Consider the following 24,922-nt stretch of genomic DNA (forward strand, 5'->3'; position numbering starts at 1 on the left):
GCAAAATGATCAACATGAAAGTTGTTGCTTATTTTGTCTAGTTAAATTTCCTTTTTTGAATCACTCCATTTGGAGTTTTGTAGCTCAAGTTATGGTCCAAAAACCACAACTAGCCGGATTGGAATTTTTCTGGACTGACAATATCTACAGTGTAATGAACAGTGACAACAACTCACTTGTTGGATAGATTCTGGTCATAATTTGAGTTAGGTTTCTTCATGAAAGTTGTTGGTCTATATCTCAACTTGTTTTTGGTAAACTTTCAGGTCAATTGGACCATTCTACACTGAGTTATGGCCAAATGAACAATGACTGTTTATTTGGTCATTCTGCAGAAACAGACTGCAGGTCACCCGGATTGGGGCAAGCTTATGGTCCACTTGGTTTGGTCTTATGGGCATGGTTTCTTCACCAAAGTTGTGCCATTATGTGTCTAGTTTCATGTCCAATTGGCCTTGTACCAATTGAACCTTTAAAATTCAAGTTATGGCTGCCTAAACCTGCTGGACTCATGTCCAATTCTGCAGGTCACCATGGGCAGCCTAGCCAAACTCAAATCCCAAGCTACAACTCACTTCAATTCTTCATCATACACATCCAAATGGTCACTAATTGACCATTTAAACTTTCATTCACCAACACATGAACAAGATCCAAGTTTTTGTGTCCAAACCCTAGCTCAAATTCAAGGTTCACACAACACATGTCAATTAGGCATACTAATCCATTTCAAATTTTTGTCTACACATCAACACCATTTCTAAGCCATTTTAAATCCATCAAAACCATCAACTACCACTCCCATAAAGCTGGCCAAAATTCCATTCTCAATTTCACACATGATTTATCTCAATTTCTTAATTATTTGTTCATATTCAAACTAAGTTTTAAGAAATAAACAAGATTAAGTAATTAACATGCACTAACCTCTTTGGTCTCTTTATAGGCTTGTATAAACCTTAGAATTTCTTCACTTTATGATAATCAAAACTTTGCTCTTGATGTGGGGGTTAATTTTTGTGAAGGGTGTTTAGGGTTTTGGGGTGAGATTTGGTGAGTTATAAAGCTTTGGTGGAGCTTTCATGGAGGTTTGGCTATGGGACAAGAGGGAGACGGCTGGTCTTTAATTTGGTGAAGAAATAGATTGTTTTTTTTCTTTTTTTGGTGTTATTTATCTTCTTTTATTACTTACTTAAGTGATGCTTTAATGTGATTGGTGGGAATTCCTTTAAATGACATCATATGATGTCAAAATTGACATTTATTCTCATTTTCTTTTCTTTTCTTCTCTACTCATTTTTAATTTAATTTTTAATAATTTTTATTCACATTTTGTGTCATAATAATTATTTACTTAACTGGACAAGTCAGCCAAAAATCACCTCTGAAGGCGAAATGACCAAAATGCCCTCCGTTTGGCTTAACAGTCCAAAATTGTCTGTACCGATTGAAAAATTTTTCTAAACCTTTTCTTGGCATTCTAATGCTGTAGAACCCTCAGTGACTCTTCTCTGGAGTCTCAAAAATTATTTTATGAATTTTCTCCCAGGTCTAGGGTTCCTAGTTGCGAGAACCGCAACTTCCCACTGGGTTACCCATCGCTAGGGCACCGGCTCATTTAACTTGGTTGTATTTTATTTCTAAAATTTTTGCTAAATTTTTCTTATTAATATTTGAGTTATTTATGACTCCTCACTCTAGTCTAATCATTTTTTCAGACGTTCTTGCTGTCCAGACCAACACCGGTCATCGGAACAGTAGAATGTATGGAATTGCTACAGTGAGAGTGTTACAATTCTTCCCCTCTAATTTAAATTTCGTCCTCGAAAATTACCTGATGCAAACAATTGAGGAAACTGTTGCCTCATCGTCTCTTCACTTTCCCAAGTTGCCATCTCGGTGTTGTGGTGCCTCCAAAGCACTTTCACCTATGGAATCTGCTTATTCCTCAACTCTTTCACTTCTCGAGCCAGGATCCATATGGGTTCTTCTTCATATGTCAAATCCGGTTGTACTTCAATTTCTTCCGTGGAGATGACATGTGAAGGATCTGAGCGGTATCTTCTTAGCATAGATATGTGGAACACATTGTGGATCTTGTCTAGCTCTGGAGGTAAAACTAGCCTATAGGCCACTGGACCCACACATTCAATAACTTCATATGGGCCAATGAACCTAGGGCTCAACTTACCTTTTCTTCCAAACCTCAGTAACTTCTTCCACGGTGACACCTTGAGGAACACTTTGTCGCCAACCGCATATTCTATTTCTTTTCTCTTCAGGTCGGCATAAGATTTCTGTCTATCTGAGGCAACCTTCAGATTGGCTTTGATTAGTTTTACTTTCTCCTCAGTCTGTTTCACCAGGTCTGGCCCTACTAATTTTTCTTTGCCCAATTCAATCCAGCACACTGGAGTTCTACATTTCCTCCCATACAGTGCTTCATACGGGTCCATTTGGATGCTAGCTTGGTAGCTATTGTTGTATGCAAATTCTGCCAGTGGGAGGTATCTATCCCAACTTCCCTCCAACTCAATGACACAACTCCTCAGCATATCCTCAAGGACCTGACATATATTTCATGTTATTATTATCATTTTAGTTCAATATTTGTATTAATTCAATTGGTTTCAATTATTTACCAGGATTACTCTTTCTGATTGCCCATCCGTCTGAGGATGGAAAGCTGTGCTGAAGTGAAGTTGTGTACCCAAGGATTCATGCAACTTCTTCCAAAATATTGATGTAAACCTTGGGTCTCGATCAGATATGATAGAAAGTGGAATTCCATGCAGTCTAACTATCTCACTGATATACAATAATGCTAACTTCTCTAGTGAGTAGTCAGTCCTAACTGGCAGAAAGTGTGCTGACTTCGTCAATCTATCTACTATCACCCATACTGCATCGTGTTTCTTCTGGGTGAGAGGTAGACCACTTACAAAATCCATGGTGACCCGATCCCATTTCCATTCAGGTATGCGTATAGGCTGTAGCAAACCCGATGGAACTTGATGTTCTGCCTTAACTTGCTGACATGTCAAGCATTTAGTCACATAGCATACCAGGCCACCAATACTGAAGCTTCAGATCATGATACATTTTTGTACTTCCTAGGTGCATAGCATATACACTGGTGTGTGCCTCTTTTAGAATACTAGCCTTCAATTCCCCATCATCTGGTACACACAGTCTTCCTTTGTAGTACAGACACCCATCTGCTTTCACCTCATAGTCAGTTGCTTTTCCCTCTGAGATTTTGCTCATAATAGCTAGTAACTTTTCATCTGCCTTTTGCCCATCTAAAATCTGCTGTAGCAGGTTTGGCCTCACTTGCAACTCAGCCAAAATAGCTCCATCTCAAACCAAAGATAGATGGGCATTCAATGATCTCAAAGCTGTGATGGATTTTCTGCTCAAAGCATCAGCAACTACATTTGCCTTCCCAGGATGGTAGTCAATTACACAATCATAGTCCTTCAGGAACTCAATCCATCGCCTCTGTCTAAGGTTGAGCTCCTTCTGAGTTGGCAAATATTTTAGACTTTTGTGGTCTATGTAAATGTAGCACTTTTCACCATATAAGTAATGCCTCCATATCTTCAATGCGAAGATAATTGCTGCAAGTTCTAAATCATGGTTAAGGTAATTCTGTTCATGTGGCCTTAGCTGCCTGGAAGCATAAGCGACCACCTTCCCCTCTTGCATCAATACACACCCTAACCCATTATGAGAGGCATCACTGTAGACCACAAAGTCCTTTCCCGACACTGGCTGTGTTAACACTGGTGCCTCTGTTAACATAGCCTTTAACTTCTCAAAACTAGTCTGACACTTGTCATTCCAGTCAAATCTGACATTCTTATGTAACAACTTGGTCATTGGAGCAGCTATTAAGGAAAATCCCTTCACAAATCTCCTGTAATACCCAGCTAGCCCCAAGAAGCTTCTGACCTCAATTGTATTTCTGGGAGGCTTCCATTCCATCACTCCTTCTATTTTCTTGGGATCCACCCTAATCCCATCAGCTGACACTATGTGTCCAAAGAATGCATTCTCATTCAACCAGAGGTCACACTTGGACAACTTAGCATACAGCTTCTTTTCTCTCAGGGTTTGCAGAATAATCCTCAAATGCTCATCATGTTCTTCACTGGTCTTGGAATACACCAAAATATCATTAATAAAGACCACTACGAACTGATCTATGTATGGATGGAAGATACGGTTCATAAGGTCCATGAATGCCGCTGGTGCATTTGTTAAGCCAAAGGGCATCACCAGAAACTCATAATGCCCATACCAGGTCCTGAATGCAGTCTTTGGCACATCTGCATCCATCACCCTCAACTGATGATAGCCTGATCTGAGATCAATTTTAGAAAATACTCTTGCTCCCTTCAACTGATCAAATAGATCGTCAATTCTAGGCAACGGATACTTATTCTTCACTGTCACTTTATTCAACTGCCGGTAATCAATGCATAACCTCGAAGTCCCATCTTTCTTCTTTACAAACAGCACTGGAGCTCCCCATGGTGACACACTAGGGTGTATAAACCCCTTATCCAGTAACTCCTGTAACTGGATTTTCAGTTCCTTCAATTTTATGGGTGCCATCCTATAAGGAGCAATAGAGATTGGTGCTGTACCCGGTAGTGTCTCAATAGCAAATTCAACTTCCCTTTCTGGTGGCAAACCAGGCAATTCTTCAGGGAACACATCTGGGAAGTCTTTTACTGTGGGTATGTCACACAGATCTGGCATAGCCTACCTATTATCCACCACATGTGCTAGGTAGGCTTCACAGCCTTTTCTCATTAGTTTTCTTACAACTATGGCTAAGATAACATTGGACAAGAAATCTGTCCTTTCCCCCACAACTGTAATCTCATTACTCTCAGGAGTTTTCAAAGAAATTCTCTTCAATTTACAATTAACCATTGCCTGATGACATGACAACAAGTCCATTCCCAAAATCACGTCAAACTCATGGAAAGGCAACTCAATTAGGTCTGCCAAGAATTCATACCCTGAATCCTTAACGGGCAACCCTTGTATACTTTGTTCACCACTACACTGTGGCCCAATGGATTAGTGACCAGAATGTCTTGGTCACTCTCCCCTACTAATATCCCCTTTCTATAGGTAAGTTGATGCAGATGTATGAATGAGTGGATCATGAATCCACCAATGCATGCATAGATGTATTGTAGAGGGAGAACGTACCCCTGATGACGTCCGGGGCATCTTGCTCCTCCTGAGCTCTCATGGCATAGGCTCTGGCAGGTGGTCTGCCCTTAGGCCTCTCTGCTGGCTCAGATGCAGGCCTTTGTGATGGTCCCACTGCCTCAGATTTGCCAGATTTCCTACCTCTTTGTGGTGCAGGAGCAGGTCTGTCTGCTTGTGTTGGAGAAGCAGTAGTAATTCTGCGTGGACAGTTCCTCAACTGATGCTCTGTTGACTCACACCTTAAGCAGGCACTAGTCACTCTCCAACACTCCCCTTTATGCCACTTCAGGCAATGTGGACATGTAGAAGATGCTAGGGCTGGTCCCCTAAACCCCGTCCCTGGAGAGCTGCCCATTGATGGTGTGGACTAACCTCTCCTAGGGGTGAACTGTGGCCTGGGCCCCTGAGACTAACCCTGACCTTGTGGTTGACCTGAACTCTATGTAGGTGGACCTTTAAACTTCTTCCCAGGTGTAGGAAATGAACTAGACTGACCCGGGCTCCTCTTTTGCTATCTCTCTCTTCTGGTCTGCTCACTTATTCTAACCTTTTCAACTTTTATTGCAGCTTTCACTAACTTGGTGAAGTCTGTGATTCCCAAGGCAGTGATCATGATCTTTATGTTGTCATTTAATCCTTCTTCAAATCTCTTACACCTTTCAGCTTCATTAGGGACTATCTCCCTTCCGTAGCGGCTTAATCTGACAAATTCCTTTTCATACTCGGCCACTGTCAACTGTCTCTGCCTTAGGTTAATGAATTCCCATCTTCTCTCTTCTAAGTATACACTACCCACATATTTCTTCTTGAATTTGGAGAGGAAGGAGTCCCAAGTTATTACTTCTGGCTGTACTTCACTAGACACCGTATCCCACCATTCATATGCATCATCTTGCAACAGAGATACAGCAGCTTCTAGATTTTGTTCAGGAGTGTAGTGGAGTTGTTTTAAAACTCTGCCTGTTCTGTTCAACCAATTTTCGACTACAACAGATTCATCTTCTCTCTTGCCAAAGAAGTCCACTGCCCTAAATTTTCTCAATCTTTCTAGGTGTGATTTCGGTTGTGGAGGTAGTGGTGGTGGTGGTCGCATTACCCCAGCCATTTGTTTGAAGAATTCAGCCATTTGCTGGAACACAGCCTGTGGAGGTTGAGCAGGCTCTGATGGAGCTAGCGGAGCAGGTTCTCCCCTACCCCTAGTCTCAGCTGGTGCAGGTGGAGCATGACTCTCCACTTCCTCCTCAACTGCTCTCTGTGATGTAGGGTCCATATCCTTTTCAAAATAACAAAGACAAACAGATCTGCATTAGTGTCACCTCAACTCTTACAAATGCAATGCATGGTATGGACTCAATCTAGGCCCAGAAACGCCTAAACCGTGCTCTGATACCACTAAATGTGACACGCCTTACCCGTCTACAGTATATCCGAGTAAGATATGTCACACAGTGTACCGGAACACTCTATTTTATCTCAATCATTTTTATTCTTTCTTAATTTATTTTTATCATAGTTTTGAATATAATTTGTGAAATATAACTCATTTAAGTTATTTATTGAAATTATAATTTATTTGAGGTTCCAAAAATTTTATAGAAAATCTGGCAGAGTACCGGCTAAAAATGAAGAAAACAATTCTTCGGAACCTGTGAAAAACACTTCCACTAATCATTTCCAATCATTTTTAAACTCCAAGAATTATCAAAATCTCAATATTTTCCACAACATTTCCATTTCTCAACCATTCATTTCTCATGGTATTCATATATAAGCAATAAATAAATACTCAATTTTTCCATTCATAAACACAATTTCCACTATTTACATTAATACCAAAATACATTACATAAGATCCAATTACATATGAGAAAATAAAAGTTAATTACAAAATATCAAAATAAAACCTAGTGTCCTACCAATGCACTGACGTCGGTGAGGTGACACGGACACTATACAGAGCTGCAGAAGGTCTCACCCAGTCTGTGGTCTACTGGGCTCTCGGTCGATCTCTCCAGAACCTATGCATGGCAAAAGCAACGCGCTAAGCAATAATGCTTAGTGGTGCCAATAATAAAATAAAAAGAAATAACATAAAATAAATATGCAGTGAATAAATTGATTTCTTATTGCAAATAAATTTTCGATGAGTATTGGTAGTCTTACTTATTTTGTACTTGTTATATTCATTATTTCATTAAATTTGTCCACTTTCATTTTTGGTTGCCCAAGTAACCTATAATGGACGACTGGACTGGATAAATGGGTAAACTGGCACTGGGTATCAAGTACCTCGGGCCGTCACACCATCGGTCACATATGTGTCTCCCGGTGTGCAACAGAACAGCTAATAAGCTGTAATAACATTAGGCACAAGGCCAAGTATCAACATAATGTCAGAATGGCTAAAAGCCATGAAATCACAGAATGGCATAATGCCATGTGCAGTACTGCTAACTGAACCCTATTGGCATGCCAAGCTATCCAAACCAATCTTGTTAGGTATACTAGGGCATTTTACACTTTTGAGTTTTATAATTTTTGAATTTCAAGTTTTGGTGTTACTATTCACTTCATTAGTCAACCAAAATGTTGACTTTTGCATAGAAAATAGGTACATTGGTTTTAATACTCCCAACATACCACATTTTGCATTCAAAATTTGTTGGTATTGGTTGCCAATACCATTTATAAGCTTAAAGTTAATGGAGCAGAATTTTCAGTTTTCATATCTTATGTTTACTGTTCCATTAGTCATTTTTGCAGTGGGAATTTGGCAAAATGATTAACATGAAAGTTGTTCCTTATTTTGTCTAGTTAAATTTCATTTTTTGAATCACTCCATTTGGAGTTTTTTAGCTCAAGTTATGGTCCAAAAATCACAACTGGCCGGATTGGAATTTTTCTGGACTGACCATATCTACAGTGCAGTGAATAGTGACTGCAACTCACTTGTTGGATAGGTTCTGGTCATAATTTTGGTTAGGTTTCTTCATGAAAGTTGTTGGTCTATATCTCAACTTGTTTTTGGTAAAATTTCAGGTCAATTGGACCATTCTACACTGAGTTATGGCCAAATGAACAATCACTATTCATTTAGTCATTCTGCAGAAATAGACTGCAGGTCACCCGGATTGGGCAAGCTTTTGGTCCACTTGGTTTGGCCTTATGGGCATGGTTTCTTCACCAAAGTTGTGCCATTATGTGTCTAGTTTTATATCCAATTGGCCTTGTACCAATTGAACCTTTAAAATTCAAGTTATGGCTGCCCAAACCTGCTGGACTCATGTCTAATTCTGCAGGTCACCATGGGCAGCCTAGCCAAACTCAAATCCCAAGCTACAACTCACTTCAATTCTTCATCATACACATCCAAATGGTCACTAATTGACCATTTAAACTTTCATTCACCAACACATGAACAAGATCCAAGTTTTTGTGTCCAAACCCTAGCTCAAATTCAAGGTTCACACAACACATGTCAATTAGGCATACTAATCCATTTCAAATTTTTGTCTACACATCAACACCATTTCTAAGCCATTTTAAATCCATCAAAACCATCAACTACCACTCCCATAAAGCTGGCCAAAATTCCATTCTCAATTTCACACATGATTTATCTCAATTTCTTAATTATTTGTTCATATTCAAACTAAGTTTTAAGAAATAAACAAGATTAAGTAATTAACATGCACTAACCTCTTTGGTCTCTTTATAGGCTTGTATAAACCTTAGAATTTCTTCACTTTATGATAATCAAAACTTTGCTCTTGATGTGGGGGTTAATTTTTGTGAAGGGTGTTTAGGGTTTTGGGGTGAGATTTGGTGAGTTATAAAGCTTTGGTGGAGCTTTCATGGAGGTTTGGCTATGGGAGAAGAGGGAGACGGCTGGTCTTTAATTTGGTGAAGAAACAGATTGTTTTTTTCCTTTTTTGGTTTTATTTATCTTCTTTTATTACTTACTTAAGTGATGCTTTAATGTGATTGGTGGGAATTCCTTTAAATGACATCATATGATGTCAAAATTGACATTTATTCTCATTTTCTTTTCTTTTCTTCTCTACTCATTTTTAATTTAATTTTTAGTAATTTTTATTCACATTTTGTGTCATAATAATTATTTACTTAACTGGACAAGTCAGCCAAAAATACCTCTGAAGGCGAAATGACCAAAATGCGCTCCGTTTGGCTTAACAGTCCAAAATTGTCTGTACCGATTGAAAACTTTTTCTAAACATTTTCTTTGCATTCTAATGCTGTAGAACCCTAAGTGACTCTTCTCTGGAGTCTCAAAAATTATTTTATGAATTTTCTCCCGGGTCTAGGGCTCCTAGTTGCGAGAACCGCAACTTCCCACTAGGTTACCCATTGCTAGGGCACCGGCTCATTTAACTTGGTTGTATTTTATTTCTAAAATTTTTTCTATATCTTTCTTATTAATATTTGAGTTATTTATGACTCCTCACTCTAGTTTAATTATTTTTTCAGACGTTCTAGCTGTCCGGACCAACATCGGTCATCGGAACAGTAGAATGTATGGAATTACTACAGTGAGAGTGTTACACATGGGTTGTGTGCTATGCGGTAGCCAGTTTTCTAACCTAAATTTCCGCTCTTGTTTATTGATTCAAATTAGACTCCTAAAGCTTTTTGGACTCAAAATGACCTAACCCTAGAATAGTCATTATAAATAGAAGCCAAAAACATCCAAAAAGGAGAGAATCTTTTAACAGCACTTTTCAGGAGTTTAAAAGAGGATTTGCCTTTGAAATCTCACTAGCCATCTTGAGGAGAAGAATATCAGTATCAAGAGGAGTTTTCCAGCCAAAGTTCCACAAGATCAAAGCTGCAAACCCTCTTTAGTTCTTTCATTCCATTTCCTTAAATGGATTTTTATTGCTTTATTTCTTTTAGACAATTTCTTTTTACTGTCTTTATTTTTGTTTATCATGATGTTTGCTGAACTCACCATGAGTGAGTAGTTTTCATATTCTAGAATTGGGAGAGTAATGCTTGTAATCATTATTATGGATGAACATTGAGTTTTATTTATTGGATTAGAGATTTGTTCCTTGATTTAATTTCTTGTGATCTTAATGCATGCTATGCGTTAGTGCCCACTTAGTAATGATTATAGATATTATTTGAAGGACTGAAAGGTGAAGATTAATATCAGAAAATTAAGATTTTGAACCTAGGAATTCTGACCTAGACATAGACTGATACCTTTGTGGAATTTCAAAATTGGTCAAAGAACTTAAAGGATTTTAATTAATTTGATCGCCACGAAAGTCGGGTTTAAGTTAATTAAAATACACCATAGGTGCCTTGAGAGAGGACTTAGGATACCTTAGGATTAATTTCCATCAAGGCAAACGATTCTCAATCTAGTAAATAAATAAGATAACATCCATAGTAAGATTCAAGTGTGAAATCTTAATTCCAGAATTGTTTCAAAATAGATTATTTCATTTTAAGTCTATCATTTTAGTGTTTAAAATAAACAACTTTTATCCCCTCATTGTTCGATAGCTTAAATAGTCAAAATTATTGTGTAGATTGCTCTTACTAATCAAATTCCTCGTGGGAATGATACTTTACTAATCACTCTATTACTTGTTAACGATCTGTACACTTGCGAGGTTGTAAAACTAGCGAAACAAAAAGCGCAAAAGTTTTAAATAGAGAGAGAGAGAGAGAGAGAGAGCAAAAGAGGGAGAGGGAGAGTGAAGAAAGAGGCATGGGAGAGTCAATCTGTCTTTATCTCTCACCATCTCTCTCTCTCTCTCTCCCTCTCTCTCTCTCTCTCTCTCTCTTTATTTTTTCATATACTTTCAAAATTTTTATGATTTTAATATTTAGAGCTTGAACAGTGCTTTTTTTTTTTTCAATTTAGGGCCTGTACTTTCATATTTTTACAATTTAGGATATGTGCTTTCACTTTTTTACACTTTGGTGTCAAAATGAATTATGGCATAAAATTTAATGATGTGGCATACTAAGGGGCACCTAAGTATGACATGGTGCTGACATGGCATGCTATGTCATCACTGCATCATGCATGGTTCCACATTATACATGGATGCCACGTCAGCACAATTTAACATCATTAGCAATTTGTCTTTATGGTAAAAATAGAGCTAAAGGTTTTGTCCATAATTGACACAAAACAAAGTACATACCCCCAATGTTAAAAAGGCCAAAGTATAGGGTATTAAAGTGTACTTTGCCTAAAAAGATATCAAAATGAGGACTTCAAGTGTATGGAGGACTTTGCTCAAAAAGATATCCAAATGAGGACTTCAAGTGGATGGAGGACTTAACTCTAAAGGAAGTAAGTGATGGGAAGGATGGGGAAAGGAATGGACTATAAAGACTAAATGTAATTGATCTCTCTTGGACTAATCCCCTAGCTACTTAAATTTTAAAAAGTTGTTCTAAGTAATGAAGTTCTCCCTTACTTTCTACTGTTGATCTCTTGTACTTAGATAATTTGTTTTTTCATTTGCATGATTGACCTTCATAACTCAGAACATGATTATAGATGAATTAAGGGGCCAAAGTCCAAACTTCAATACCTTAACAATTTTAAATATTCATTATCTAATCCATATGACTTCACTAATAATCAAAAGAATTGTGTCCAAACTGTAAGACTTAAATAAATTCAAAAATTTCTTACCTGAACTAAGGACACATGCATCCATGTTGGAATAACATTAGGCGATCTTTAAAATTCATTGTAGTGTACTATTACTTTTAGGTCAGCTATGGGAGCTAATCATTTTGGGGAACTATCACCTTTACTTAGCCTCTTTAGGGCGTTAGTGGTAGAAAATTGCCTTAACAAGCCTTTATTGGTCTTAGGCGGTGAGAAATCACCTTAAAGTTCCTCTTTTGGGCTTAGGTAGTTGGCAGTCACCTTAGAGTGCCTCCTCTAAGCATAGGTGGAGGGCAATCAACTTAGTAAACCTCTTTAAGGCACTAGTGGTGAGCAACTGCCTTATTAATTGAGAAATAGATTTGGCATAACATCAAAAGCCTTTATTGATAGTATTTCTAGAGATAACATACATTCTATGCCATTAGAGATCGCCATCGATTAAATGGGCTATCTTATATGACCCAAGGTGGATGACTTTGGATACAACATATGGACCTTCCTAGTTGTTATCGAGCTTACTAGCACTAGCCACTCCTCCTAAGGCGTGAATCCTTTTCATCACTAGATCTCTAACATTGAAGATTAATGTTTGACATTTTGATTATACATCCATGCCATCTTTTATCTGCATTCAACCATTCGAATGTAGACATAACCTCATGAGATTTCTAATGTGCCACATCATGGTGGTGTTAGTGACATGGCATATGTGGGTCCTATAACTTGGTTGAGAAGCAAGCTTCTTACCTTGCTTGCTTATGTTGAAATATGATGCATATGAGCTGGGCTTATTATTAGCACATTGGGCATGTGGTTGGGAACACTACATTATGTGTGGGCTCCCATGTCCAATATGGCATGTGGAATTTCTATCTTTCCCTTTTCTTATGCTTCATGGATTTGACAAATTAAAGTTGCTTTTTGTTATAAAGGAATATAGCTTTTAATAAAAGAAGATTTGGAATAAGCACTTTTTCAATTAAGGAAGATACTTTTAATAAATGAAGAATTGACTTTTCAAAAGGTAACTCTCCCATCTCCCATTCAACAAAGGAGTGCAACTCTTATTTAAGAGATTTTTCTTCTAAGATTGAAAAGTTCTCCATTTTCTCTTCAAGAATTCGGCAAGCAAGATTGGAAGACACGAGTTACTTTCCTTCTATGTTATTGTTATTTCTTATTTGGAAAGACTATTAAAGTTCCTATTTAGTTTCTTTTGTAATTTCTCTTTTAGTAGTTTATAATTTGCCTATAAATAGGCTACTCTTTTACTAGCTTATAATTTGCCTATAAATAGGCTATCTTATGTAAATATTAACAAGTATTGAGATCAATATAATAAAGTGCTGCCAATTTCTTATCAAACCTTTAATTTGCAGTGAAATCATGAGACTTGTAATAATTACATTTTGTAGTGTCTACCTTGGAGTGTTCTTCTTTGTGGCATTTTGAACTTATTAAGAATTGCATATCCTACTTATCTTCTCTTCTTTTACCTTTCTTTCTATTATGTTTATGCATCATATAAATGAAAATACCAAAAAGAAGTTTGTTGGTTGAATCCATATTACTTGTGTTTTGGCATGTTCTTAGCTACTCTTCCTTAAGCTTTACTTATGGCAACTTTCTCACATTGTTTCTTTCATATGGCCAAAATTCCATTAAGTCTAAACTAACCAATTTACAACTTTTCCTCATAAGGCACATCAGTTTAGTATCAGAGCTTAGGTAGTTTTGTATCAGAGCTTAGGTTTGGTAACACTTTGAACGATTTTGAGTGTAAACACATTAGCAAATGAACCAAAATATCCCTAAACAAACTATAAACACTTAGTGAGTGTGTGTTGGTACCATGGCCAAAGATGAAAAGGTGCCTCCATAAGTGCCAAAGGGTTTCACATTGGACCAAGCACACATGTTGAGATGTGAAATACAATAAAATGAGATGTGAGAATAGCTTGCACAAATACTTATTTGGTAAGGTTAGCTAACCCCAATAACAAATGGAGCATAAAGCACCAAGGCAACATGGACATGATGTTGATGATGAGTATGAAGAGCTTGGAGTTAAAGATGGTGCTTATGAACAACACATGCGTAGGTGTCCACATGGCCAAAGTGATAACAATAAGATGAAAATTCCTATCTTTTGAGGTATTAGTTCTTTTGAAGAGTACCTACATCGGGTGCAAAGATTTGACAAGATATTTGAGTACTAAGAGTATAATAAAGCAAAGAAGTGCAAACTAATTGCCATTGAGTTTGTTGACTATACAAACTTATGGTGGGAGAACATAAAAGATAAAAGATGTAGGGATGGCCTTGATGATGTTCAAACTTGGTGTGAGGTGAAAAGGCTCATGGGGAGAAGGTTTGTGCTTGAATATTACAAGCAGGAGTTGTACATTAAACTCTAAAGTTTGTACTAAGGTAGTATGTGTGTTGAGGATTATGTGAAAGAATTTGAGTTGCTATGATGAGATGTGGCTTGAGAGAATCACAAGAACAAACAATTGCACATTTTCTTAGTGGTTTGAACTTTGAAATTGCTAACACTTTGAATTGCCACTATATGCATTCTTATAGTATATGATCAAATTGACCATCAAAATTGAAAGGCAAAGGAATAAGGGTGGTTAAAAGTGCACCACAACCAAAGCATTCACAAAACCTACTAACACTAATACCCCTATTGCTTGTGATAAAGGTGGTATGAAGAAGAGTGATAAAGGGAGAGCTCTACCAAAGCACCAATTGGCACGAACAAGGGCAAAGAGTAGGAAGGTGATTTAGCCCCTCCCAAGAGAAGTAGATGCATCAAGTGCTTCAAATGCCTTGGCCATAGGCATATTACTTCCTAATCTCCCAACACATTGGGAACTAGAAAGTGAAGATGAGGCATGTGAAGAGGATGAGGAGGTTGAGGCATATGATGTGTAGGAAGAGGTGGAATATGTTGATGTTGGGATGATGTTAGTCATAAGGAGAACCTTATGTGCTCATGCTACAAAAGAAACAGAGCAAAGGGAAAACATCTTCCATACTAGATGCATAATTATCAATAAAATATAATTTCATTACTAATGGTGGTAGTTGTAATGAAGTTGCTTCTACTACCTTAGTTCAGAAAATCAATTTACCTATTTTGGTGCATCCTTATCCTTATAAATTGCAATGGCTTGATGATGATAGTGATGTAAAGTGACTAAGAAAGTAGTTATTTATTTTTCAATAGGCAAATCTTATAAAGATGAAGTAGTGCGTAATGTTATGCCTATGAATGCTCGCTGAGAAGGCCATGGTAATTTGATAGAAGGGTTGTACATGATGGATTTAAAAACACTTATTCTTTTATGAAAGATAGACAAAAGATTGTATTAGCTCCTCTTAATCATCAACAAGTGCATTAATAGCAAATGGTTAGTAAGAAGGAGAAGAAAGAGAATTTGTTCCTTAATAAGGGGGACATTTTGCAAGCTATCACTAACCATGATTTTGTTCTTATTCTTATTGTTAAAAAATTACTTGAAACTAATGAGATTACAGTTCCTCTCATGGTGGCTAATTTACTTAAGGAGTTTGGTGATGTCTTTCCTTGATGACATACCAAAGGGACTGCCTACTTTTCATGGCATTAAACGTCAAATTGACTTGATTCCTATAGCTACCTTACCAAATAGACTAGCCTATAGAAGCAATCTTGAAAATACTAAGGAGTTGCATAGGTGCGTGATGGAGTTGCTACAGAAGGACTATGTTCATGAATCAATGAGTCCATGTTCTATACCTGCCTTGTTGCTACCCAAGAAAGATGGTTCCATGCATATGTGTGTTGATAGTAAGGCCTTCAATAAAATCACTATAAAGTATTGCTATCCCATTGCTAAACTTGATGACATGATTAATGAATTGTATACTGCTATTATGTTCTTAAAAGTTAACTTCAATAGTGGGTGCCATAAAATTCAAATGAATGAAGGGAATGAGTGGAAAATGGCTTTTAAAACAGAATTTGGCTTGTATGAGTGGATGGTCATACCTTTTGGCCCATCCAATGCTCCTAGCACATTCATGAGATTGATGAACCATGTGTTGTGCCATTTTGTTGGAAAATTTTTTATTTGCTATTTTGATGATATTTTATTTATAGCAGTAGCTTCAATGACCATTTCAAGCATTTAAGGGTTATTTTTTAAGTCCTACGCAAAGAAAAGTTGTGTGGGTACCTAAAAAAGTGCACATTTTGCCAAAAGCAAGTCGTATTACTTAGCTTTATTATTTCTAAACAAGGCATGGTGGTGGACAAGGAAAAAGTGCAAGAAATACAAGATTGGCCAATTCCAACCACTATTTTGGAGGTGAGGAGTTTCCATAGCCTAACCTCTTTTTATTAAAGGTTTATCAAGAACTTTAGCACAATTTAGCCCTTATCACTGAATGCTTGAAAAAGGAAGGGAAGTTCAAATGGAGTGCTGTAGCCTAAAAATACTTTGAGTTGATCAAAACTAAGTTGACCTGTGCTCTAATCCTTTCACTATTAAATTTCTCCAAAAATTTTGAGGTAGAATATGATTCTTCCAGTGTAGGAATAGGGTCTTTTCTAATGCAATAAGGGTGCCTTATTGCTTATTTCAATGAAAAGTTAAATGGTTCTTATTTAAACTACTCAACTTATGATAATAAATTCTATCCTCTTGTTTATGCTTTGAAGACTTGGCAAGACTACCTCACGCTAGAGGAGTTTGTAATTCATACTGATCATGGGTCTTTGAAGCACTTAAAGGGCCAAAACAAGTTAAATAAGAGACATGGCAAATGGGTGGTGTTCCTTGAATCCTTTCCTTGTATGATCAAGTGCAAAAAAGGGCACTCTAACATTATCGTTAATGCATTATCAAGAAGACATGCATGCCTTGATTTCTTTATTAAGTACTAAATTTTTGGGCTTTAAATTAATGATATATCAATACAAGTTGGATGGGGACTTTGCTATCGTGTATGATGTTTATAAAGAGAAAGCCTTTCAAGCCTTTTATCAACATGAAGGCTACTTTTTCAAGATAGGGAATCTATGCATTCCCAATTGTTATGTTCATGAGTTTTTATTAAAAAAGGCGGCCTTAAAAGAACACTTCCTTGGGCCTGAAAAATGTGCACAAAGTGGCAGAGAGGTGTGTGATGTGCAAGAAGATCAAGAGTAAAGAGTTGGCATAAAGGCTTTACATTCCCCTACTTATTCCAAATCATCCATGGGAGCATGTAAGCATGGAATTTTGTGCTTGGTTTGCATAGAACTCAAAGGGACAAAGATTCCATCATGGTTAATATTGATAGATTTTCAAAGATAACTTACTTTGTTCCTTGTCATAAAACTGATGATGTTCTCTTGTTGTTAAACTTTTCTTTAAAGAAATTGTTAAGCTGCTTAGCTTTCCAAGGATTATTGTTTCAGGTTGTGATGCCAAGTTCCTAAGCTATTTTTAAAAGACATTAATATGGAGGAAGCTTGGAACTTGCCTTTTCTTTAGTATTACTTGTCATCCTCAAATAGATGGGAAAATGGAGGTGGTAAAAGGAAAACTCTCATCATTGCTTGGAATTGTCATAAGAAAGAATTTAAAGGGTTGGGATGATTGCATGGCCTATATTGAATGTGCATCATGTAACTAAGCACTCTCCTTTTGAAGTTATTTATGATTCTAATCTAATTACTCTAACATATTTTTTACCAATTCCTATTAATGGGAGAGCTAATGTTGATGGTGAAAAGAAGGCTAAAATGGTGAAGTCCATGCATGGGTAAGTAAGAAAGGTCATAGAAAAGAAGAATAAGCAATACAGTAAAGTCGCCAACAAGAAGAGGAAGCAAGTGTAGTTTGAGCCTAGTGATTTAGTATGGATTCACGTAAGGAAAGAAAGGTTTCCTAGCCAAAGAAAGTCCAAATTGATGCCAAGAGCTGATGGACCATTTTGTGTTATGGAGAGGATTAATGACAATGGCTATAAAATGGATTAGCTTAGAGAGTATAATGTTTCTACTACTTTCAACGTGAGAGATCTTTCTCCTCACTTGGAAGATGACTTTGATGATAGCGAAGAATTAGATTTGAGGGAAAATCCTAATCAATAAGGGGAAGATAAAATGCCATATCATAGTGGTGTTAGTGACATGGCATATATGGGTCCTAGAACTACGTAAAGAAGCAAACTTATCTCCTTGCTTGCTTATGTGGAAATATGATGCATATGGGCTGGACTTGTCATTTGCACATCGGGCGTGTGGTTTGGGAAGACTACAAGGTGTGTGGGATTAAGTTAATGGGCTGGTTATGTTAAGTTTAATTCAATAAGGGCCTATGTTTAATGTGGCATGTGAAATTTCTCTCTCTCCTTTTCCTTATGCTTCATAGATTTAACAAGTCAAAGTTGCTTTTTGTTATAAAAGAATATAGCTTTCAATAAAAGAAAATTTGGAATAAGCACTTTTTCAATTAAGGACGATTCTTTTAATAAAGGAAGAATTGACTTTTTAAAAGGCAATCTCTCCCATCTCCCATTCAACCAACGAGTGCAACTCTTATTTAAGAGATTTATTTCTAAGAATGAAGAAGTTCTCTATTTTTCTCTTTAAGAATTTTACAAGCAAGATTAGAAGACACAAGCTACCTTTCTTTTATGTTATTTCTTATTTAGAAAGACTACTAAAGCTCCTATTTAGTTTCTTTTGTAAATTCTCTTTTACTAGCTTGTAATTCTCCCATAAATAGGCTATTTTATGTAAACATTAACAATTTTTGAGATCAATAAAACATTATCACAATTACATTGTGTGGCGTCTACCTTGGAGTGTTCTTCTTTGTGGCATTTTGAACTTATCAAAGAATTGCATCTCCTATTTATCTTCTTTTCTTTTACCTTTCTTTCTATTATGTTTATGCATCATATAAACTAAAAATACCAAAAAGAAGTTTGTTGGTTGAATTCACATTACTTGTGTTTTGGCATGTTCTTGGCTACTCTGCCTTAAATTTTACTTTTTGCAACTTTCTTTTATTGTTTTTTTTCATATTGTCAAAATTCCATTACTCCTAAACTAACCAATTTACAACTTTCCTTACAAGGAACATCAATTTTTACCTGGTCTAGACTAAATCCGAGGTCTTTCTCACTTGCTAAGACTTCAGAATTCTTAGTCTAAATATTGAGTTCGTTGATCTCTAGTAGAATAACAGCTTCTGAGCCATAAGTGAGAGAAAATGGGGTCTCTTAAATTGTTAATCTGAGGGTAGTTTAGTAGGCACATAGTACATGCGATAGGTTATTTGGCAATCTACCTTTTGCTTTGTCAATCCCTTTCTTTAGACCATACATAGAGTGCGATTTGTGACCTTAACCATATTAACTAATGGTCAATACCCCATTCTTAGCAAAAAGCTCTGAACTTCCTTCCTTTAAACTGCATGTCGTTATTATTGATGATCACCTTGGGCACTTTGAATTTATAAAAAATATTTTTTTAACAAATGAGATTGCCTTATCAATAGTGATGAGCTGGGTCACCTTTACCTCCATCCACTTTACGAAATGGTCTATGGCTACAATTACATACTGCCTAGACCTTGAAGCTTTTGGAAATGAAACATGTATGTCAATCCTATATTGGTAAAACCACCATTGACTTTTGATGGTAGTGAGCTTCTCAACTAGAAGGAAAGAGAAAAAGCTGTGCTCCTGACACTTTTTACACTTTCAAATAAATTCCTTGGTATCATCCATTGTTGTAGGCAAGAAATAGCCTTATTTGAAAACCTTTTTAGCTATAGTCTAAGCTCGTTCATGACTTCTGTACAAACCTTTGTGAATACCAAGCAAGATTGTTAGGCCTTTAATAAGAGTGATGCATTTAAGCCATGGTCTTACAAAAGACCATATGTAAAGCCATCCATTCAACATAAAGACTTATGTATAATCTTTTAGTTTCAAGAGGATCATTTGGTAGCACACCTGTTCTAGGTAATAGAAGATGGGGGAAATCTAAGTCAACCCCACATTGATAGGCATGATCTCCTCTTAGTCAATGGTTGGTTAGATTATCTCCTTTAGTGGGAATGCTTAGGTCAGATGTTGGTCACCTATTGTTGCCATCTTTGCTATGGCATCTGCACTATTGTTCCCCTCTAGGCATCTAGAGAATTGTGATCGCTCCAAGGTTGGATCGAATCTTTGCCATTAGCTTCTAGACCTATACCTCACACTTGCCCAGACTTAGGTCTTTTACTTGAAAATTTCTCTGGCATTGATTAATAACCAATTATAGTCACAAAATACACTAACATTTGGGTTCTTACCTCTCTTATTATTCAAAAGCCATTAGGAGTGCCTCATACTTTGCCACATTATTTATAGCTCAAAAAGCCATATAGGCTACATACTTGAGTTTGATGTTATAAGGACCCTCCATTATGATGCAAATCCCCAATCTTGTTGAACCGACCACTCCATCAACCCATACATTCCATGTCTCCTTGTGTTCTTCTCCTAGCTCAAGGGTTAGAGTTATATCAATCATGAAGTATGCAAAGGCTTGAGCCTTCAACGCCATTTTGGGAACATATCTGATGTTATACTCTCCTAAGATGACCAACCACATGGCTAAATGACCATAGGTGTTTAGTCAGTTTAAGACCTTTCTCAATGAATAGTTGGTATGAACTTTGATGGTATGTGACTCAAAGTTTCATTGTTATTGGGAGAATTGAAAATGTAAGCTTCTCTAAAACTAGGTATTTGAGCTTGGCCACTTTTACTACTTAGTTAATGTAGTAGATTGCCCCTTGCTCACCATCCTACTCACACAGTAGGACCAGGAACACAGTTTCCTTGGTCATTGCAAGGTATAAAAATATTACTTCTCCTATCTTAGGTTAGTCTAGAGGAGGTTGCTTTGTTAAAAGAAAATTCTTTAATTTGTTAAAAGCCACATCTGTCTCCCCCGCTCTCTCACCCCCCCCCCCCCCACCACCCACAAAAAAAAAAAAATGAATTGCTTCTTTACTTTTAATGCCCTAGGGCTGTGACTCGTACCATTTAGCCTTTGAACTTCCTTAGTACTCTTTGGTGGTTGCATATCCATTATAGCTCATATTTTTTTTTTCAAAATTGGTCTCCATTCCTCTCTCTAAGACCATATATCCCAAGAACTTCCCTACTTTAATTTCAAAGGTACATATGTTAGGGTTTTAACTTCATTTTGACCTTGTCCAAAATTCCAAACACTTCTACAATGTCTCTAGCATGATCTTCTAGCCTCTTACATTTGATAATCATATTATCCATATACACTTTAACAATCTTTTTAATCAGGCCTTCAAACATCTTATTTACCAATCTCTAATATATGGTTCCTATGATCTTTAACCTGAACAACATTATTTTATAGCAATATACTTAAGTTTGTTATAAAGGCAGTCTTCTCTTCATCCTCTAGATCCATATTGGTCTAGTGGCATTTTCAAATGGCATCAACCAATGAACACATATCGCGACTGGCAATTAAGTCCATTAATTTAGAATTGGTAGGAAAAAGGTAGTGATCCTTTATACATGCCCAATTTATATCGATGACGTCTATGGACATTCTCTATTTCCCATTTGCCTTCTTTACCAAAACAACATTCACTACCAAGTTGGATACTGAACTTCTCTTATTAAACCTACACTCAAAAGTTTATTAATTTCATTAGTAACAACTTGTCACCTATCTGGAGATATTATGCTCTTCTTTTGTTGTACTAACTTCATGTTTGGTTCAACATTTTAATCATGCATCCTAATCTTCGAGGCTCCATGGGAAGGTAGAAAATTTTTCTCTTAAAACCTGAATAACTATTTCTTTAACCAATCCCTGAAGAGTTGTCCTAAGCTTTACTTTTTTCCCTTTCTAAATGTTCAACCTCATTTATTTTATCAACTAGTTTAGGTGAGATGTGATTGTTTGGCTTTTCAAGAGCTCAATCGAAAGAGTTACTCTTACAGTTGCCTAAATTGACCATTTATAGTACTCCTGAGCTGATTTTGGCTTTTTCAGATTATTGCTATTCCTCCTAGGGCTAAAAGTTTCATGCAAAGGCAATCCAAGTTGATTAAGATACCACTGTTACTCAAAAGATGTTGTCCTAAGATTGCATTATATGACAAAGGGATGTCGACCACAATAAACTTTGCATATATGTTCCTTCTAAAGGTTTCATCCCCTAATTCGACTGTTAAATTAACTATTCCTACAACTAGCATGATCTTATCTCCTACCCTCACAAGGGGTATATCACTTTTGTTAGATTTTTTTGCTGAAGTTCTTCTCATAGGCCTCCAAGGTGATCAAGTTCACTGAACTTCATGTGCACACAAGTGTCATCCTAACCATATACCTATTTAATAGAACATTAACAACCAAAGGGTTAGAATGTGATCCTTTAACCTTCTCATAATCCTTAAGTTCGAAGGTGATCTGATCCTTACATAACCGATCCTTTTCTACGAAGAGCACTTTTCCTACACTACTGGTTTCTATTAATCTCTTTCCATTTTCCTTACACCTAGCTGGTCCTCTTATAATAAAATTAATGACCCCTACTATCTCTTCTAGTTTTGCTTTATTCTTATCTTTATTCACTAAATTTTCGTCCTTTCTATTGTTGGTTTAGTTGTCTCTAGTGAACTTTTTCATACTACCTTCCCTAATGACTCTCTCTATCTCATCCTTTAGCTGTCTACACTCGTATGTTGTGTTTCTATAATCATCATGGAAATTATAGTACTTACTGCTATCTCTTCTGCCTGTACTTTTTGGTTCGAGCTTTCATGGCCACTCAATATCCTGACAGTTCTTCTGTATCCACATCAAGACTTGAGCTCTATACTCGTTAAGTGGGGTGTAGCTTTTGTACCATTCTTTACTCTAATCATATTTTTAATCTTGGCTAAAAGACCACCTGACATTATTGTACCTCTCCTATCTGATCGCTTCTCACTAGTCTGAGCAGATTTTCTCTCTTCCTTCAGAGCAGCTCGCTAATCATCCAATCTAATATATTTTTGAATTCTCTCTATTAATTACTAATAATCCTAGGTACGATTCTTGATGAAGGAGTCCATGAACTTCACATTTGAAGAAACTTATTAATCACATAATAAGTGGTCTCGTGATTGAGATTTTCAATTTGCACTGCCTCAACATTCAACCTTAATATGTAGTCCGTCAAGGACTCACCTTCCATCTACCTGATCTTTGTTGGATCAAATGATAGCTTCCTTGGAGGAATGCAACAAATAAACTTTTCCTCAAATGAGCTCGTTAACTATTTAAAGTTCTCGATGGATCCCACTAGGAGTCTCTTGTACCACTTTTGAGTAAGCATATTTAAGGTGGTTGGATATACTGTGCACAAGATGTAATTATTGACATTCTGCAATAGCATAATATTTTGGAAATTTGTCAATTAGCTCCTCGAAATTATCGTTTCATCATACTTGTCCAAGGTAGGAAGTTTTAACTTCATTGGGAAGACCCCGAACATAGTGGAGAGCCATCAGCTATTCCAAAGTCATCATCTTATTGGTACTTCTAGTACTTTTTGATCACCTTAGCAATCTTCTAGCTCAATCACTCTCCTCTGAATCTGATTCTTCATCCCTGATCAAACTGATCTTTGTCTTTCCCTTACTATTGCCATACTTTGCCTCTCTCGATAGATCTTTGAAAGCTAATGGGATCACCATTAGTGGCAATAAAGGAGGAGGAGCCACTGGCATGGTTGGTGCACTACTCTTGCATTCCTTTTCTAAGGATGCTGAAATAGCCTCCATCTCCTTGATCCTTAGGAACATGGGATCCTATGATGAGTCTGAGGTTCTTGTTGGAAGAGCTCCATAAATCTGGGCTATTGGTGACACATCACTGGTTCTAGTGAGGGTGGTAGTGTTATTTATGGTGGTATCAGTGGCCACCTTTCTAATGTTCAATCCTATTTCAACCATTTCAAATAACAGAAAATGAAAAGCAATATTAGAAGGTATAAACCCAAGAGAAACACAAAAGCAACACAAAATATAGAGAAAAATGGTTATCATTAACGGGAGTGCCAATTGTGTAACACACCGAACGTCCGAGCTCTGAATAGTACCATTTTTGGTCTGTGAATAGTACTATTCAAAGCCACCTTGGGGGCCAAAAATAAAGGGAAAATTAGTTGAGATAAATACAATAAAAATTCAAGTGAACCAAAGACCTAAGGACTCATCAGGGTTATGAAAAAGATGAATTATAACCAATGAGGGGCATTTTGGTCAATTCACTTCAAGAGTGGATTTTTGACCAAAATGTTAACTAAATTAAATGAGAAATAATGTATCAAATTATGAAGAAATTTTGAGAAAAATTCAAGTAAAATTGTGTAAGGAAAATAAAAAAAAATGAAAACCTAGAATTTAATACTATTATGACCAAATTAAAAATTAATGACCAATGTGTTTTGGACAACTTAATTTAATGAATTAAAAAAATTTAAAATTAGGGAAAAATATAAAAAGGAGACACTTTCATTCTCTTCCCCATTGTGCCACCACTCACTCTCTCCCTCTCTCTTTCTCTCTTCTTCTTCTTCCTTCTTCCATCCTTGATAACCCTTCTCAAATCTTGATTCCTCACTTTCCTTCCATGGGTTTTCCCATCTAATTAGTAATAAACACCAAAGTAAACCTTGATTGAGAGATTGAAATAAAAAGAACAAGAAATTGAGAGAAATTAAAAGTTGCAAAAAATCATCAAGAGGGAAACTTCTTTAATGCTTAATTAGTTATACAAGCTTTTAATTACGTTAGATTGTGATGAAATTTCATGAGAAATTGAAAGAAATCATGCATGTATGAAGAGATGTGATTTTTGGCCAACTTAGGGAAAATTAGGGTTTTGATGTGTTTTAGCTAAATTGATAGTGAATTTAAGTCTAATTGAAGTGGTTTACATGA

This window comes from Hevea brasiliensis, chromosome 15 (assembly GCF_030052815.1).
Source record: "Hevea brasiliensis isolate MT/VB/25A 57/8 chromosome 15, ASM3005281v1, whole genome shotgun sequence".
In the NCBI taxonomy this organism is placed as follows: domain Eukaryota; kingdom Viridiplantae; phylum Streptophyta; class Magnoliopsida; order Malpighiales; family Euphorbiaceae; genus Hevea; species Hevea brasiliensis.